Consider the following 18,222-nt stretch of genomic DNA (forward strand, 5'->3'; position numbering starts at 1 on the left):
CTCACAGGCCGCGAGATCATGACCTGAGCCGAAGTCGGACGCTTGACCTACTGAGCCACCCAGGCGTCCCTGTAAGAGACTCTTAAAGCTCAACAACAAGAAAACAAACAGCTTGATTTCAAAATGGGCCAAAGACTGTAAGCAAAGACACCTCGTGCATGATATAAATATGGCAACTCAGCATATGAAGACCTGCCCCACGTCACGTCATCCAGGAAATGCAAACTGAAACAGGGAGATACCAGTACTCACCTCTTAGACCAAAACCCAGAGTACCAAAAACGCCGAATACGGGCGCGGGTGTGGAGGAGCAGGAACCCTCATTCATTGCCGGTGGGAACGCAAAATGGCGCGGCTACTTGGGGAGACTTGTTGGCAGTTCCTTCGGAAACTAAATGTGGTCCTACTAGGCCGACCCAGCAGTCGTGCTCCTTGGTTTTTACCCGAAGGAGTTGAAAATCCATGTTCACACAAAACTTGCACACGGATATTTGTAGCAGCTTTGTTGATAGTTACCAAAACAACCAAGATGTCCTTCAGCAGGTGAATGGATAAATGACCTGTAGTACATCCAAACAACAGAACATTATTCAGGGCCAAAAGGATATGAGCTCTCAAGCTACGAAGAAGAAATTTAAACGCATATTACTAAATGAAAAGAGCCGATCTGAAAAGGCTACATCCAATTATACGACGTTCTGGAGAAGGCAAAACTATGGAGACCGTAGAAAGAGCAGAGGTTGTGGGGCTAGGGGGGTAGGGAGGGGTGAGCAGGGGGAGCACAGAGGATTTTTAGGGCAGTGAAACCACCCTGGATGATACTATAATGGTGGGTACATATCATTGTACATTTGCCTGAACACCGCACCAAGAGTGAACCCTTCTGTAAACTATAGATTCTGGGTGATAAGGCTTGCTCGGTGTAGGTCATCAATTGTATCAAGTGACCCCCTCTTGGGGGGAGATACTGATAATGAAGGAGGATGTGCCCGTGGCCAGGGGGCATGTGGGAACTCTCTATGCCTTCTGCTCCGTTTGGCTGTGCCCCAAAAACTGCTCCCCAAAAAAAGTATTTTCAATGCAGCAGTATTTACAATTGCTCCAAGGAAAACAACGTACTTAGTGGCAACTTAAAAGACAAACAAACAAACAAGAAACCTGTGCAGAATCTAAATGCTGAAAATTATAAAATACTGAAGAACTGGAGATCTAACCAAATGGAGAAACGTGCCATTATTTATGGATTAGAAGATTCAATAGAAGAAAGATGTCGATTCACCCCAGACTGGTCTATGCGTTTAATGCAATTCCAATCCAAGTCCGAGTGTTGTTGTGGACATGGGAAAGGATATTCTAAAACGTACAGGGGCACTGGCCCTAAGACAGCTAAAACACGAAGAGCCAAGTAGGAAGAATGGCTTTACCTGACGTTAAGGCTTATTCTGGAGCTACAGGACTCCAGACAAGTGTGGGATTGGTGGAGGAGGACGAAGAACCCGGACACGGACCCACACGCACAGGCCTGACTGACTTCTGACAAAGGCGTGAGAGCTATTTCACAGAGGAAGGACGGCCTTTCCACTAGCGGTGCTGGAGGAGGAATTCGATCTCCATTGGCAAAATAACGAACCTTGAGCCAAATACTACACATCAAACATTTGGAAGAATACAAAAGGGAAAACCTTCAGAGTGTAGCACCAGGCAAAGAATTCTTCCGCTCGTTCTCCAAAGCATGATCTGTGGAAGGAAACACTGATAAAGTGAGCCCCATCACAATTTGAAAACTCTCCTCTGCCGAAGACTCTGTTAAGAAGACAAAAGGGCTACGAACTGTAAAAAAAAAAAAAATCTGCAAACCACATATCCAACAAACGACTTATGTCTAGAAGGCATAAGGAATCCTTGGAACTCTGAAAAGTCATAATACGGGCAAAAGATATGAATAGACATCTCACTGAAGGGGGTGTTGTAGAGAGCAAATAAACACACGCAGAGTTGTTCATCATCCTTAGCCATTAGGGAAATGCAAATGAAAACCCTAATGAGCCATCACGGTATGTCTATCAGAATGGCTTAAAAAACGGTGATAATATCAAATGCTGGCAAGGATGTAGAGAAACAGTTTATTTTTATTTATTTTGTTTTAATTTAATGTTGTATTTATTTTTGAGAGAGAGAGACAGAGTATGAGCAGGGAAGGGCGGGGAGAGAGGAAGACACAGAATCCGAAGCAGGCTCCAGGCTTCAAGCTGTCAGCACAGAGCTGACGTGGGGCTCGAACCCATGAACCGTGAGATCGTGACCTGAGCCAAAGTCAGACGCTCAACCAACTGAGCTACCCAGGCGCCCTGAGAAAGTTTATTGAACCATGCACCCAGCGACGCTCATCTGTATTGGTCCTTTTTTGTCTGTTATTTAGACAGAATGGCTTACAAAATGGTGATAATATCCAATGCCGGCAAGGATGTAAAGAAACCGGTTCACGTGTGCACTGATGGTGGGAGCGTGAAATGGCACAGCCAGTCTGGAAAACAACGTGGCGGCTTCTTATGAACCACAATTGCAACATGACCTAACAATTGCACACGTGGGCATTCATCCAGAGAAATGGAAACCTAACGCTTATATGGAAACCTGTACAAAAGGTTCACGGCGTCTTTATTCATAAGAGACAAAAAGGATGGGGCCCCTGGGTGGCTCAGTCGGTTGAGCATCCGACTTCGGCTCAGGTCACGATCTCACAGTTCGTGAGTTCGAGCCCCGCGTCAGGCTCGTTGCTGTCAGTGCAGAGCCTTCTTGGGATCGTCTGTCCACCCCCTCTCTCCACATACCCCCTCTGCTTGCACTCTCTCTCAAAAATAAAAAATAAACATTAAAAAAATATTTTAAAAATAATAGACAAAAAAACAATACAGATGAGCGTCACTGGGTGCATGGTTCAATAAACTATGGTATATCCATACCATGAAATACTACTCAGCAGCGAAAAGGAACTAATTGTTGACATATACCACAACTTGAATCGTGAGAGAATTATGTTGGGTGGGCCTCATCACAATGTAAAAAAAAAATTTTTTTAATTTTTTAAAATAAAAATTTTTTTTCAATGTTTTCCCAAAGGCACCGTTAAGAAAAGACGAAGGCAAGCCATGACCTGGGGGAGAAATATTTGCAAAACAGATAATTGACAAAAAGGCTTTTGTCCACAATATATAAAGACTTCTTACAATGCTTCAAAGAGAAGACAAAAAAAATTTTTCTAATGGCCTTAAGATTTGAACACATGTTTCACCAAAGAAGATACACAGATTGCAAATAAACACATGAAAAGATGTTCAATATCATCTGTCAGTCAGTAACTGCACATTGAAACTATAGTGTAAAATTTAAACTACAATAGAAAAACTATTACAGGATAAGGGTCCGTTAGAATGTCTACGTTTTTAAAAATTAGCCATGGAATGTTGGAGAAGGTAGAGAACAACTAGAATTCTCATTCAGTGCTGATAAGAACATAAAATTATATGATTACTTTGGAAAACAGTTTAAAAATTTCTTAAAAAGTTTAGGAAAACCTTACTATACAATCTCATTCTAGGGAGAGACATGAAATCATATAACCGTGCGAGGGTTTATACATAAATGTGGAGAGTAGTTTCATTGATTATGGGCAAAAACTGGAAACCACGTCAATGTTTATCACCAGGTGAACGAAGAAATACATTCTGGCATTTCTTTTTTTCTTTTTTAATTTTTTATTTATTTTTGAGAGAGACAGAGACGGAGCTTGAGCGGGGGAGGGGCAGAGAGAGAGGGAGGCACAGAATCGGAAGCAGGCTCCAGGCTCCGAGCGGTCAGCACAGAGCCCGATGCGGGGCTCGAACCCACAAGCTGTGAGATCATGACCTGAGCCGAGGTCAGACGCTCAACTGACTGAGCCACCCAGGCGCCATTTTGGCATTTCTTTAGAACATTATATTATTTAGCCGTAAAGAAGAACGAACTTGTGATGCGTGCAATAGTATGAATAAATCTCAAAGTCATGCCGAGTGAATTTGTCTATATATACTTCTGGAAAATGCAAACGAATTGATAGCTACAAAGTGCAGATCAGTGTTTGTATGGAAACGAGGGTAGAGACGGGAAAAGAGCTACTGTGGTGAGGCATGAGCAAACTTTAATGGGTGATGGCAATATTCGTTATCTCGATTGTGGCGAAGGTTTTACAGAGGTATGCGTGTGTCAGCACTCGTCAAATTGTAAACTTTAAGCATGTGCAGTTTATTATATGTCGATCCTAGTTCAATAAATCTCTTAAAATCCCTAGCAGAACTGATCTAGAAAGAATAAGGGGGGAAACTCACAAACTACCAGTATCTGAAATGAAACCTAAAACAAAAGAAACATAGGGGCGCCTGCGCGGCTCAGTCAGGCAGGCAGGCTGCCTTTGGCTCAGGACATGATCTCACAATTTGTGAGTTCGAGCCCCGTATCGGGCTCTCTGCTGACAGCGCAGGGCCCGCTTCAGATCCTCTGTTCCCCTTTCTCTCTGCCCGTCCCTGGCTTGCACACACACACACTCTCCCTCTCTCTCAAAGGTAAACGAAAGCTTTTTTAAAATGAAAATCAATTTAAAAATGTACCCCAAAAAGCCAAAACGAACGTAAAAGACATAAAGCGTAGGGTAGATATTATGAGAAACTCTATGACGATACATTCAACGACTTATATGAAGTGGATAAATCCCTTGAAAGACATTACTTACCCAAACTGATACAACCTGAAATAGACACTCTCAATTGTGCGATGCCTATTAACGGATTTGGATTTACTATTGGTTTCTTTTCACAAGGAAATTCGAGGCCCACAGTGTTTTACTGGCGAGTACTATTCAATACACAAAGAAAAAATAATAATGCAACTTTTACCCAAACTGTTAGAAAACCGAGAAGGAAGTATTTGTCAAATCGTCTTACGAAGTCAGCATAATCCTGACACCGGAAGCTGACAGAGGCATTATTAGAAAACTATAGACCAGTGTTCTTCATGAAACAGACTCGAAAATCCCTAACATAACATTAGCAAAATGAATTCAATGGTAGGAAAAATGATGCTGCATCGTAATTAAGGAGAGTTTTTTCAAGGAATGTAAAGGTCATGTAACATTTAAAATCAACCAATTCTAACTCACCATATTAATAAAATAAACAGGCAAAACCATATGGTCATTTCAAAGGTACAGAAAAGGTATCTGACAAAATTCAGTGCTTATTCATGACCAAAGCTGTCAGCAAACTTGGACAGAAGAGAACTTTTTCAATCTGATAAGGGATGTACGTATATGAAAATCCTAGTTCACGGTATGGCCACAGACCACCCCATAACAACAGAAACGAGCCAATCAAAAAGGAATGACTAGGCATATAGAGCTACCTAGCCAATAAGGGTAGAACCTGAGAAGAAACAAGGGAGAAGAAAGTGGGGGGCGGGGGCGACCCAAACCTTATAAAACAAAGACCCTAACCTGTGTCACAGGCATTCACTTTTGAATGCCTCCTCTCTGTAAAGAGAGCTTTCATACTATTCTTCCTTTCTGACCTTGTACTCTAATAAACTTTTGCCTAGAAAGAAAGAAAGAAAGAAAGAAAGAAAGAAAGAAAGAGGAAAAGAAGGAAGGAAGGGAAAGAAAGAAAAGAAAAAAGAAAAGAGAGAAAGAAAAGGAAAAGAAGGATAGAAAAGAGAAGGAAGGAAAGAAAAGAAAAGAAAAAAGAAAAGAAAAGGAAAAGAAGGAAAGAAGAGAGAAGGAAGGAAAGAAAAGGAAAAGAAAAGAAAAAAGAAAAGGAAAAGAAGGAAAGAAGAGAGAAGGAAGGAAAGAAAAGGAAAAGAAAAAAAAGAAAAGGAAAAGAAGGAAAGAAAAGAAGGAAAAGAAAAGAAAAAAAAGAAAGAAAGGAAAAGAAGGAAAGAAAAGAGAAGAGAAGGAAGGAAAGAAAAGAAGGAAAAGAAAAGAAAAGAAAAAAGAAAATAAATCCTAGTTGACATCTTATTTGTTTCCGAAACACCGAAGGCTTTTCCCCTAAAATTGGGAACAAGAAAAGAAAGTCCACCCTCACCACTATAATAAAGCAATAAAAATAAAAGTTGTATAGATTAGAAAGAAAACACGAGCCTCACCATGCAGATAGATGCTCTAACTCAAGGAAAATCTTAAAGAATATAGAAAAATAACCACTGCGACCAATAAGTACTGTTAATAAGGTCATTGGATAAAACATAGAAATCAATTCTTTTATTCTAGCAGCAACTAGTTGGAAATGAAATTTTGAAACGATTCCCCTGATAATAGCACCAAAAAACATGAAACACTTAATAATTTTAAAGGTGTGCACGACCTGCATATTAAAAAGTAAGAAACAGGGGCACCTGGGGGGCTCAGTCAGTTGAACGTCTGACTTCGGCTCAGGTCATGATCTCGCGGTCCGTGAGTTCGAGCCCCATGTCAGGCTCACTGCCATCAGCCTGTCAGCGCAGAGGCTACTTCAGAGCCTCTGCCCCCGTCTCTCTGCCCCTCCTCCACTTTCACTCTCCCAAAAATAAAATAAATATTTTAAAAAATAAAAAGTAGGAAACGATGCTAAGAGAAATGAAGGGTCTAAATGGATAAGTCATGGGGGTGGCCTGGAGCCTCAGTGTTGCTAAGGTGCGATTTCTTCCAAACCAAACTATGGATGTTTATCCTTTCAACACAATTCCAATCTGAGTATCAGTGAGACATTTTGTGGAACTGACAAATTGTTTCTCCAATTTAAAGGGAGATGCGAAGGACCTAGAATAGCCAAAACAGTCATGAAAATAAACAACCAAGATGGAGGACACACACTTCCTGCTTTCGAAACCCATCGAAAGCTACTGTAATCAAGCTGGTGTGGTATTGACAGAATCACAGAAATAGATCAATGGATCGTAATGAAGAATCCAGAGATAGATTTATATGCGTTCCGTCAATTGATTTTTCACAAAGGTGTCAAGGCAATGGCACCTTCAGTGAGAAAGAAATGTTTTTGCAGCAAATGGACTGGGAAAAGTAGGAAAACGTATGGGAAAAAATGAGCCTTGACCTCCACTTCACATCACACACAAAATTTAATTTGAGGTAGATCAGAGACCTAAATACACAAGCTAGAACTATGAAGTTTCTAGCAGAATACATATAGGAGTGCCTCCATAAACTTGAGGCAGGCAGATTTCTTAGGTCCCAGAAAACACTAGCCACAGAAAAGAAATATTGACAAATCGGACGTCTTCAAAATTAAAAATACCCCTGCTCATCAAAAGTCAACATTGAGTACATAAAAAGGCAGGTCACAGATAAGAAGAAAATATTTGCCGTACATGTATCTGATAAAGAACTTCTGTATCCAGAATATTGAAGGAATCCCGAAAATTCAATAAGAAACAAACAGAGAGCAAGACTTGAGTCGACCCTTCGCGAGGAAGACGCACACACGGACGACAAGCCCATGTAAAGTTGCTTAGTGTCATCAGTCGCCACGGAAACACACAAGCACAGTGAGATACCACTCACATCCATCAGAATGGTCAACATTCAAGAGATGAGTCCTGTCCTTTGCTGGCAAGGTTGTAGGGCGACTAGAACTCTCGGCGATGAAAGACGACACACCCACTTTGGAGACTGCATCGAAGCTTCATAAACAGCTAAACACCCAACCTTCCTCCCACGAAACCATTTCGTTCACTCAAGAGAAAAGAGAACACATGTCCATAAAAATGGGCACGACCAGAACGTCTACTAACACCAGAACGAACCAATTGTATAGATTTATACAATGAAGCACTGAGTAGGAAAGAAGAATAAACTGACACAGGCAACAATATGGGTGAATCTCAAAAGCTAACGAGCACCCATTCTCTGATTACACGTGGACGCGGTTCGTGAGCCGGGAGAATGCATCTACGCAAGGAGAACAATGGTTGCCGTGGGTATGGACCGGAAGGTCCACGAGGGCACTTTCTGGGACAATAGAAATGTTCTCTGTCTTGCTGGGAGTGGTGGTTGCATGGGTATGTCCGTTGCTCAAAACTCATTAAATTGTACACTTATCTGTGGATTTACTGCACGCAAATTTGGCCGCAATAAAAGAACGATCACGAATACATACTGCTGTCCAACCCTCAGCCAGCATCCCCCACCCTCGTCCACCCCCTTTAATGTTCCAAATTCACTCCTCAAAAACTCTGCCGCAAAGCACAAAATCACAAAGCAGAAAGATAATAAAAAGCCTGTTAACATAAGGCCAACGTATTTTGGGGACAAGTAACATATTGTCTGTCCCTCAGAAGGTCCACTTTTAAAACACGTTCTTTCTAGCCATGTAATTAAAAAGAAAACAAATGTCATTCTGTCTCACAAAATAAAACAAAGCAAACCATAGTGACTGATTTCTTTCTTTCTTTTTTTTTTTTTTAAGCAGGCAACCCTAATCTGTGTCGTCAGCAGTCAGGGCCGTGGCTTCTGCCGGGAGGGGTGGGTAGCCCCTGAGGGGGACGTGAGGGGCTTCCAGGCTACGGCCCATTTCTGTTTCTGGGTCTGGGTGCAGGTTATGATGGGTGTTCTGTTTGTGGAAAACGCATCATGCGTTGCACTTTATGTATGTTTGTGTACAGGTACGTATAGACGCTTTCCTCGATGTTTCTCGATTACACTTTCAGAGAATTAAAAACAAAAACAAATTAATCCCCAAAAGTCGATCGTGGCGAAAGGTTGGCAAACGATGGATCGACTCAAAATAGACATTGTTTTTTGAAAGCAGGAAGAGAAGAGGAGAGAGAAAGGATGGACGGACGGACACAGCGTCTCACACCCACACGGCCCTCTTCCAAGGTCAGTCATTCCGATTATCGTTGACACGTGGGCTCAGAACTTCTCATGCTCACTTGTGACGTCCCGCCCGCGGCTGGGGAGTCACGGCAGGGCCGAGGGTCCGGGTGGCGCCCGATTGTCTCTGACTGGTCCGGAAGGTGCTGGTGTGGATGGGATCACGTGGGACGCCTGCCCACGGCTGCTCAGTGGGCGGGGCCAATGGCAGGCTGGTGCGATTTGCGACGTTGGCAAGAACGATGTCCTCGGATCCGCAATTTGCTGGAAACTGCGCGGCGGGCTGGGGGCAAAGCGAGAGGCAGGGAACCTGCGTCGGGACCCGGTGCCGCCTCTTTTACCGTCACCTGGGTTCATCTTTGTGCTCTTGTTGCGTTGACGTGACTCCCCTTTCCCGTGCCAGGTTCGTTCTGTCTTCACAGCCGTGGCCTCACGGAATGTAAATATCTGGTAGGGATCTGGAAGACAGAGATGCGCACATGAGAACTGGTGCGTGGGGGCTTCTCCGGGAGACACTCACAGGATGGGGGCTGGCATCGCCGGGTCAGCGGGTCATAGTCCGCATCCGAGAAGGGGACCAGGCTCTGCCGCTGAGAGCCCACGGAGAAAGGAGCACGATCGGGGGCGTTTCGGGAAGCTGGGCGCGTTGTGCTGTCCTCCCTGGGTGGTGACGTGTGTCAGAACCAAGAACAGCAGAAATGAGTGGAGATGCCAGGAGGCCAGACTTGGCAAAGGGAAATCTCTTCTCTTTTGAGACTGGCAGGGAGAGAAGAGGGGAAGGGTCCATCTGGGGAGTGGCACAGCGAGAACAAAAGCTCAGAGGCTGGCGTGAGCGCTAAACCCACCTCTAGGACCGTAGCTGGGGAGGCGAGGGTTTCGGGCTGGGAGGCAGATGCCCGACCGCCCAGCCCCCTTCACCACCAACCCCGGGGACCCCCTTCCTCTCCACTTCGCCACCTCACAACCACCGATGGTGATCTGGACAGACAGATAACCTCCCAGGGACGCCGGGCAGGAGGAGGAGTGAGAAGTGGGTGCTGAGGTCGGGGGAACCCGGAAGTAGATGAGCTCCATTGCTTCGGGCACCTTGTCCTCCAAGGGGACTCGGCCATGTCAGGCTAAGTGTTTCTACCAGGGTGAGAAAAATGGCTCAGGGGGTGGGCCGTGCCTTAGCAGTGGACACATGGCCAAGTGTGACTTCCTGTCCCCAGCCCTTCCCCTTCTCACACCCCTCTGCCACTTCAGGAGATGTCGCCTTCTTAGCCTGGATTTTGGAGGCCCCATAGCCTCCAATTCCTTCTGGTCTCCCCCTATTAGTCTCCATACGCACGGGCCCCTCCTTTGCCCCCTGGAAACCCTTGGGGGATCCATTGCTCGTGCCCTCTCCTGCTCTTGTGCACTCTCTCTGCCTCTTACTTGGCCCTCAAGGCTTTATTCTAGTGTCTCCTGACTCCTGAAAACCCCCTGACCTTTCCCGTCCTGTCTCCAAGCAGAGTGGTCAGCCGTTGTGTGCCCCAGGACCCTGACCGGCCTCATGGTTCTGGGGGTCTGGATGTTCTCCAGCATGGACTATTGGCACGTTGTTCCCAGACACGTGCCCCCTTTCCTCGGTCCAGTGTTCAGTCCCTTGAGGGCTGGGCTGCCTCTGACACTTCCCTGAACCCCAAGACACACAGCAGGACATAGCCCCCGAGATCCGAAGCTGGAGGGGACTCTGCTGTCACTGTCACTGCCCCCTTGCCCTCTGGCCGCTGAGCACAGGCAGCCTGGAGGGTGCCACAAGCAGTCGGGTCTCTTCCGCCAGCCCCGCTCTGGCCAGCCGACGCCCCCGGTTCTTGGGGTGAGGGCCCAGGCTCGGATGGGTTCTCAAGGGAGGCCAGAAGCCCTGGACCAAGAGGAGGTGGCAGTTGTGGGGTCCCTAAAGAAGCCCACGTGGCCAACTCAGCTAAGGTGCCTCACAGTTCAGCCCCAGCCCCGTCTGTGTCTGGCTTTCACCTTAATTAGTAAGAGCTTTTCAGAGAAACAATCAAAGGACGACATAGCAACTTGGACAGGGCAGGGAAGGCAAGAGCCATTTTGGTAATGGAGTCCGTGGAATTACTATTCGAAAGAGAGACGGGGTGGAGGGGGTTGGAGAGAGAGAGAGACCACTCTCTGCTATTAAGAAAGCCAACGGCAAAGCGGTACTGCCATCCGCTCGGTTATTAAAGATCACTGATGGCCACCCCGCCCCCAGGAACAGAGCGAGATTGCACCTCCACGAACCCAGAGTTCCGGACACTTGTTCCCAGAAAACCAAAGTGCTGAGCTCAGCGGTCTGGGGAGAAATGTGCGGGCCCAGGGCTTGCTGGCTCACCCCAAAGGCCCAGGAGCCAAAGAGGATGATGGCGAAGCCGAGTGCCTCCACCAGGAGCGTGAGGACATACACACGGCACACCAGGCTGGTTGACAGGTGGGAGAGTTGAGGACAACACACAGATTCACTTTCCCAAAACCTGTATCTGCAAAGAACACGGAAGGAAGCCGCTCGGGCATTCAGGGACTGACCTCTGAGCAAACGCTAGGCTTCTTTCTCTCAACACCTTCATTTCCACCTCCAAGGGGACTGGTTGCTCATGGTCAAACCTCATAACTAACCCAACCACAAAACCTCCAGGGTTTCACCCAAAGGCAGGTCAGATGCAGACTGGCATGGTAGAATGGTCAGGTTCTAATCTTTACTGCTTGAAACAAAGCAAGTTGTTCTATTTCTAAGCCATAGGCTCCTCACCTGCTAAAGGGGATGATGAGCCCCGATCTGACTATGCCATGGGGTAGCTATAAGGCTAAAATGTTGGAGTGGATGCCAAACAGCACTGGAAATGAGAAAATACAGTGTACATGTTATTATCTGTAATATACTGGGAATCCTATGGACGAGCAAGAAGGCGGCAGGCAGGGAAGTGAATGGGTGTATGGGTAGGTGGGTGGGTGAGTAGATGGATGGATGATGGATGGATGGATGGATGGATGGATGGATGGATGGATGGATAAGTGGATGGATGGATAAGTGGGTGAGCGGGTGGATGGATGGGTAAGTGGATGGGTGGATGGGTGGGCAGGTGGGTGGATAGATGGATAAGTGGATGGATGGACGGACGGATGGATGGATGGATGGATGAGTGGGCAGGTGGGTGGATAGATGGATAAGTGGATGGATGGACGGATGGATGGACGGACGGATGGATGGATGGATGGATGGATGGATGGATGGATGGATGAGTGGGCGGGTGGGTGGGTGGATGGTTGGATGAATAGATGTGTTGGTGCGTTGGTGGATAGGTGGGAAGGCAGGTGGGTGGGTGGATGGTTGGATGAATAGATGTGTTGGTGCGTTGGTGGGTAGGTGGGAAGGCAGGTGGGTGGGCCCATGGATGGGAGATGGATAGATAGGTGGGTACATGGGAAGAAGGAAGGAAGGGTGGTTGGATACAGAGATGCTAGATCAATGGAAGAGAGGAGGCATGAAAAGATGGAAGGAAGGTGGTTGGCTAGATCAAAGATGGTTAGACGATGAATGATCGGACAGACAAAAGGAGACAAGTGTGAATTGCCAAAGGCCTGGACAAAAGCAAGGATGAACAAGTGACCTCCTGCAGTCCTACAGAGGGACCAGCGAGACAGAAGGATGGGTGTTCTCAGTAAAAGCAGGTGCCAGCCCAGCATCTGACTCCCACGTGTGCTCTTCCTGTGGCCTGGCCCCAGCTCCCAAGACCCGAGGGCCCAGGTCTTCCTCCCAGGGGCACATGGCTGCATAGCAACTGTGGACCCCTGCTTTTCAGGCCAGTTCTACCTCAGCCAGGGGGTTGTGAGCAAGGGGGAGACTCCCAGCTCATCGGCTTCCTCTCGGACTCTCTCACTACTACTCCCACTACTCCTGAATGAACTTCCTCATCACCTGTTAATGGCCAGCTTCCTGCTTTCTCCAGCGGCTTCTTCATCGTCCTTCCACTGAGTTCCTTTTCCCCGAGTGGGAACTCCCTGATGGGGCTCCCCCTCTTCCTGGATCCTGGGTCTTGCGGAACCCCTGGCAAGACACAATGACAGAGGCCTTTCCCCTTGACCTCTTCTTTCAGCAGCTATTTTAGCTGGGACCACCCTGCCCCCCACCTCGAGGCCAAGAGAGAAGGACCCAGTGCCACGTGGTTTCCACAAGTGGCTGAGCTTGGGCCGGGGGCTTGCTCTGTTGTCTCCCCTGATCTCAAGGGGTCAGGTCTGGACCCCAGGCTAGAGAGAGGGAAGCCTGGGGGGTGGCAGGGCGGGGGGGGGGGGGGGAACTTGGCGGGGAGGCACGTGCATGGGGCAAGGAGGAAGGCTGTGGTGGCCCTGGAAACAATGACCAACAGACCCGCTCCCAACCCAGGGATTTGGGGGCCCCAACGGCCCACGCTTTCCCAGACTCTGCAACTGGGTTGAGATGAATGAGTGTTTTCCCTTGGGCCAGACCTTGAAGGGCTGGGGCCCCGGGCAGGTGGAGGGCAGCCTCCATCTGCCTCCCGCTGTGCACTGTCCTCTCCAGAAGGCCTAGCGGGCTGGCAGTGACGGCTCCTGGGACCAGGGGTTCAGCTTGGCCTGTGTCTGGAGGTAGCCACCACCTGGAGCCCCTCCACCAGCTTCTTTTCTCTTCCTCCTGCTCTTTTCGGTTCTTCGCGATGGCCCTGGTCGGACGGCGGCCAGTCCCACAGCACCGAGCCCTGGTGGCAGGGGTGAGGCAAGCAGCGGAGAGCCACCCCCACCATCCCTGTGCGGCTCGCCGACAACACGCGCCTGCTCCCAGAGCCAGCGGGAGGCCGGGGCCACGTGAGGGACACACAGGGGAGTCTGCAGGAGGGAGGGCAAAGGACCAGGAGAAAGCGGACACTGCCTCCCAAGGGCAGGGCATCCCTTGCTGAAGCAGACCTCGCAAGGCAGGGGGGCCAGCACGCGGGCCTCAGCCTTGGGGCTCGGGGATGGGGGCCATAGAGCCCAGCCCCCTCTCTGCTCTAGCCACCCACACAGCCAGCCCACATCGGTCTGATGGTCGGCAAGGGCTCTAGCAGTCTTCTAAAAACATCCATCCGGGGGCTACTCCCAAACCAGAGGGGACGCGGCCACGGGAGGGTCCCCGGCAGGGGAACAGGGCACGAGGCATGCAGGTTCTCCCTGTACTCCTGGGACCCGACACTGGGATCCCGGCACCCTAAGAGCAGAGGTTGTGTTGTGGGCACGGCCACGTGCCCGGCACCTAAGATGGGCACCTGCACGGAGGAGCTGGCCAGGGGGGTGCCTGGGAAGAAGAGGAAGACCAGAAAGCAAGCCAGGAAGGGGGAGGCCCGGCAGCAAGAGGACGCTTCTCCAGGCTGCCTGGGAAAAGGGGGATGCACAGCCTTCTGTGAAACGGGGTGACCTCTCAGGCTGGCCTGGCTCAGCGTCCCATCCAGCCTTCCAGGGGAGGGAGCAGGGCATGAGGAAAGAGAGGCAGAGGGGCATGAAATAGGTCCCTGGCAGGAGGGTGCAAAGGGGCCTCCAGGGAAGGATAGGAAGGGGGGCAGATCAGGGAGCAAGGGACCCTGGAGGCCAGTAGAGCAGGCACCCCAGGGTGCAAGGACAGCTCCCAGGGCTGCGCACTAGGCAAGTGCTGCGTAAGATGCATAAGGTGAGCCACTCAGACTCCTGTGGGTGGGGGCCAGGGAAGAGGAAAGCCTCAAACCAAATGATTTCAAACTCCCCTGAAAAGAGAAGACTCTGGAATGGGGAACCGCGCCCCAGAGCAACCAGAGGGTGAAGCGGGCATATAGAGCACAGGGACCAGTGTCCACGGCCATGGCTCTGGGGCAGGGGCGGACCGCATCGGATCGAGGTCGCGGCTTCCTCCTCTGTAGCACGGTGACCATCCCTCTGGCCTCAGCCCGTCCACCTCGCTCCACAATGACCAGCAGATGACATCCTGCGAGGAAGGGAGCCCCCACGCCTTGGCCCCTGGTCTGAGGCCACCGTGCCTTCCCAGGGCCGGGGCGGGGGCTGCGGAGAGCAGGCCTGGCACCCGCAGCGGGGCCGCCCCCCCAGCCCCAATCAGATCTGGCAGAGACAATAGCTTCTGCCTAGCGATGCCAGCATATTGTTTTGTGGTCCAGGGAAAGAATCCAAAGCGTGAAAAATGTCTGGCCACAACAATGGCCTAACGAAGGCAAGAAGAAAGCGAGACATTCGTGGCAAACGGCCTGATGCAAACGCACGCGGGCAGACACACGCCACCTCGAAGCGAGCGCCCGGGAAAGCACCTGGTAAATGAGCACGGGCTTCGTGAACGTAAGGGATTGTTCTGGACGGCGGCAGAGGCTAGAGATTAAAAGGAAATAAAGAACCAGAAACCACCGTGAATACAGAAGTCGGCCCCATGCAACACTGCTGAAGGCTGGTCAACCTTCTTTAATTTCTTTGAGCTATTACCCCCTTTCTAATTTCTCCTGACATTTGTTGCCTACTAAATCAGTGTGATGCATGGTGGGCAGATTAAGAAGGTTCTCCCAGCCTGTCCCCTCGCCCAAGTGAGTCTCAGGGTAGTGATTTTGAGATTGTCTTTTTCTGCTGAAAATGCTCAAAAGTGGTTTTATTTCCTTTGGCAAAAGGAAAAGGTCACCCCAAGTTCCCAACCTTTTAATGCTGCTGGATTATCAAGCATCTCGGGGAGGGAAAGCGGTTATTCAGCCCAAACCAGGGAAGGAAAAAGCCGCATATGGAACGTCAGGGGGGTTGTTTAATGCTCCGGTTTCAGAAACTTCTAGAAGTACATGTTCTTTCAGCCAGGCTCATGCTTGGGGGGGGCGCCCGCCGGGAGGGGGTGGAGAGCGCCTCCAGCCCCCTGGGGGCGGGCAGGGGTGGCCACCACAGAGCTGTGCGGGGTGGGTAGCACTGTGGGCGGAAAAGCCCCTGTTCCGGGTGGGGTCAGGCCCTCATCTGAAATCCTGCCTGGGGCCCAACGCCCTCTCGGTTTCCTTGTCTGTAGAATTAGAGGGTTGGTCTAGACGGTCTTGAAAGCACTTTCCAATGTGACCCTCTGTCATTCTTTAAGCAGAAACACGTAGTTTTGCTAGTGAGTCTGAATGGGGAAGGAGAATCAGCCCCCAAGGTGAAAGCGTGAATGTAAAAAGCTACAGCCGTCTGTACCCGTGAAACCCTGGGAAGGATCACAGCCGGAAAAGTCCGGACGTGGTGTCCACGGTTCCCTCTGCATCGACGCCCTGTTCTGTGCTATGTTATCAGAAGCCCCTGCAGACAGTAGCCGAAGCTTCCCGAGCCTTGGGCAGGAACAGGTGGGTTTCACCCTGAGAACCACCTCAGGTTCAGCAGGAGTCAGGGGGGGACTCGTCCCGTGGGGGGGTCAGGAAGAGGCCACACGTATGTTAAAGAGTATTGTCCTCTCCTGGCCTAGAGCAGCTGTCGATAAGCGTGGAGGCAGGACATGTGGGCCCCAGTCGATGACCTTAGCCATGTCATTCGAAGCTCTCTGTCCCCGCTCTTAACAACCCGGGACCAAGCCTGACTTGCCTTCCAACCCCCCCGTCCAGAGACCCCAACGGAACGAAGGACAAGAAGGGAGATTAAACCATGCAGATTTGCCAGACGAAGCCCTTCCAGTGTGCGATGACATGAACTAAAAGTCAAATATTATACGAGTACTTGTAGGTGAATTAGATTTTATTGGAATCAGCTATAAGCAGTAAATCAAAATAGATCTGTTTCATTGGTAATTAGGAGGATCTATTTCTATACCAAAAAATGTGGCATGGGCTTTTCAAAGAATATTCCTTCCAGTGGATTGATTAAATATTCTTTATGATGGCATTTATTCGGTTTTTTTATTAAATGTTTTTCTAATGTTTATTTTGAGAGAGAGGGAGAGACAGAGTGCGAGCAAGGGAAGGGGCAGAGAGAGAGGGAGACACAGAATCCGGAACAGGCTCCAGGCTCTGAGCCGTCAGCACAGAGCCCAACACAGGGCTCGAACCCCCAAATGGTGAGATCGTGCCCTGAGCCGAAGTTGGCTGCTTAACCGACTGAGCCACCCAGGTGCCCCTATTAGTTTTAGGGGGGTTTTCTTGGTTTTTTTTTTTTTGTTTGTTTGTTTGTTTTAACACAAATCTGTCTTCTTCCCTCATCCAGTGCTAGGATACCAGAGGGTAGGGAGCCGGACTGGACAAGCCGAGGCCAGTAGCCCCTCCTGCAGGGGTGTGTTCAGTGATTCTGAAGGAGGAGACCCAGATCCAGGAAGCTCCCCTCCCTCCCCGTCCAGGCCTCTTGGGGGCAGGGAAGCAATAGTTCATTCAGACGGGCTTCTAAAAATGATGTGATGGGAGAAAGCACCTCGTGGCTGGTACTTAACTTTTGCTCTAATTAATTTCACGGACAGGCTGTCTTTCGAGTTTACAAATGTTGTGTCTGAGTCAGAAAGTGCATCAGAGGGAAAGAGCTCGTGGTGAATTATGTCCAAGATGCCAAAAAATGAAACTAAATTAAAATAATAGAAACACACACTGCCAGAGCCTACTGGGATAGACCCACGCGTGCTTGCTGTGCACCTACTATGTGTAAGGTGCCATAGGAGCACATCAACCACTTCCTTCTGACTCCTGCAAGCAAAGAGCGGAAGCACCAGAGGGTTCCGTTCTCTGGCTTCTCCCCACCCCAACGGCACGAGACACACAGCAAAGGCGTGCGGAGTGTTTGGGACGCTGGTAGGTGGGGTGCTTAGTCTGTTGGCAGGAGCTGTGTCTTCAAGGGGACCTCCCCTCGGCACCTACCTGTGTAAGAGGTCACTGCCATCCAAAAGCGTCTGCAAGGGCCTTGGGGTTGAGAGCCTGGCCCGCGGGGCAGACAAGTGGGGAGAGACGGAGAGAGGACAGAAGCCGAGAGCCTGCAACTCAGAACCGTCACAAAATAGCACAGCATCTTGGGCTTGGACACGGCCACCTGGAGCAAGGAGTCCCCAGCTAAGGGGCCCATGGCCCTAGATGGGGCGGGCGTGGCCCCTCCTTGAGAAACCCCAACATGTAAACTTCATTTTCCCAGTTCTCTAAATGGATCGGCTGTCACAGGAAGGTCGTCCATTATCAGGGGGCCTCATAGACTTGCTGGCCCCCTGTCTGCGAGAGACATCCTCCTCATCTTCCTGCTTATGCCTCCCCCCACAGCCCAGCGAGCCCCCGCAGCTGGGCACAACCACCTCTGTGGCCTCTCTAGACCCGGAAGACATCAGTTTTTAAAACCTTTGATGACCAATCAATTGCCTGTGCGTCCAAGGGCGTTCTAAA

At 49.5% G+C, this 18,222-nt stretch overlaps 1 long non-coding RNA gene across 1 annotated transcript in view; it reads left to right on the forward strand.

The window, feature by feature from the left end:
• LOC145715336 (uncharacterized) overlaps nt 1–18,222 on the forward strand; it is an 86,105-nt gene that overhangs the window by 11,767 nt on the left and 56,116 nt on the right. Inside the window, exon 2 of the long non-coding RNA XR_014137377.1 lies at nt 8,826–8,899. This is a non-coding gene — a long non-coding RNA (uncharacterized LOC145715336). The remainder of the gene's footprint in view (nt 1–8,825; nt 8,900–18,222) is intronic.

Source organism: Panthera onca, chromosome A3, assembly GCF_046562875.1.
Source record: "Panthera onca isolate mPanOnc1 chromosome A3, mPanOnc1 haplotype 2, whole genome shotgun sequence".
Classification (NCBI taxonomy): Eukaryota; Metazoa; Chordata; class Mammalia; order Carnivora; family Felidae; genus Panthera; species Panthera onca.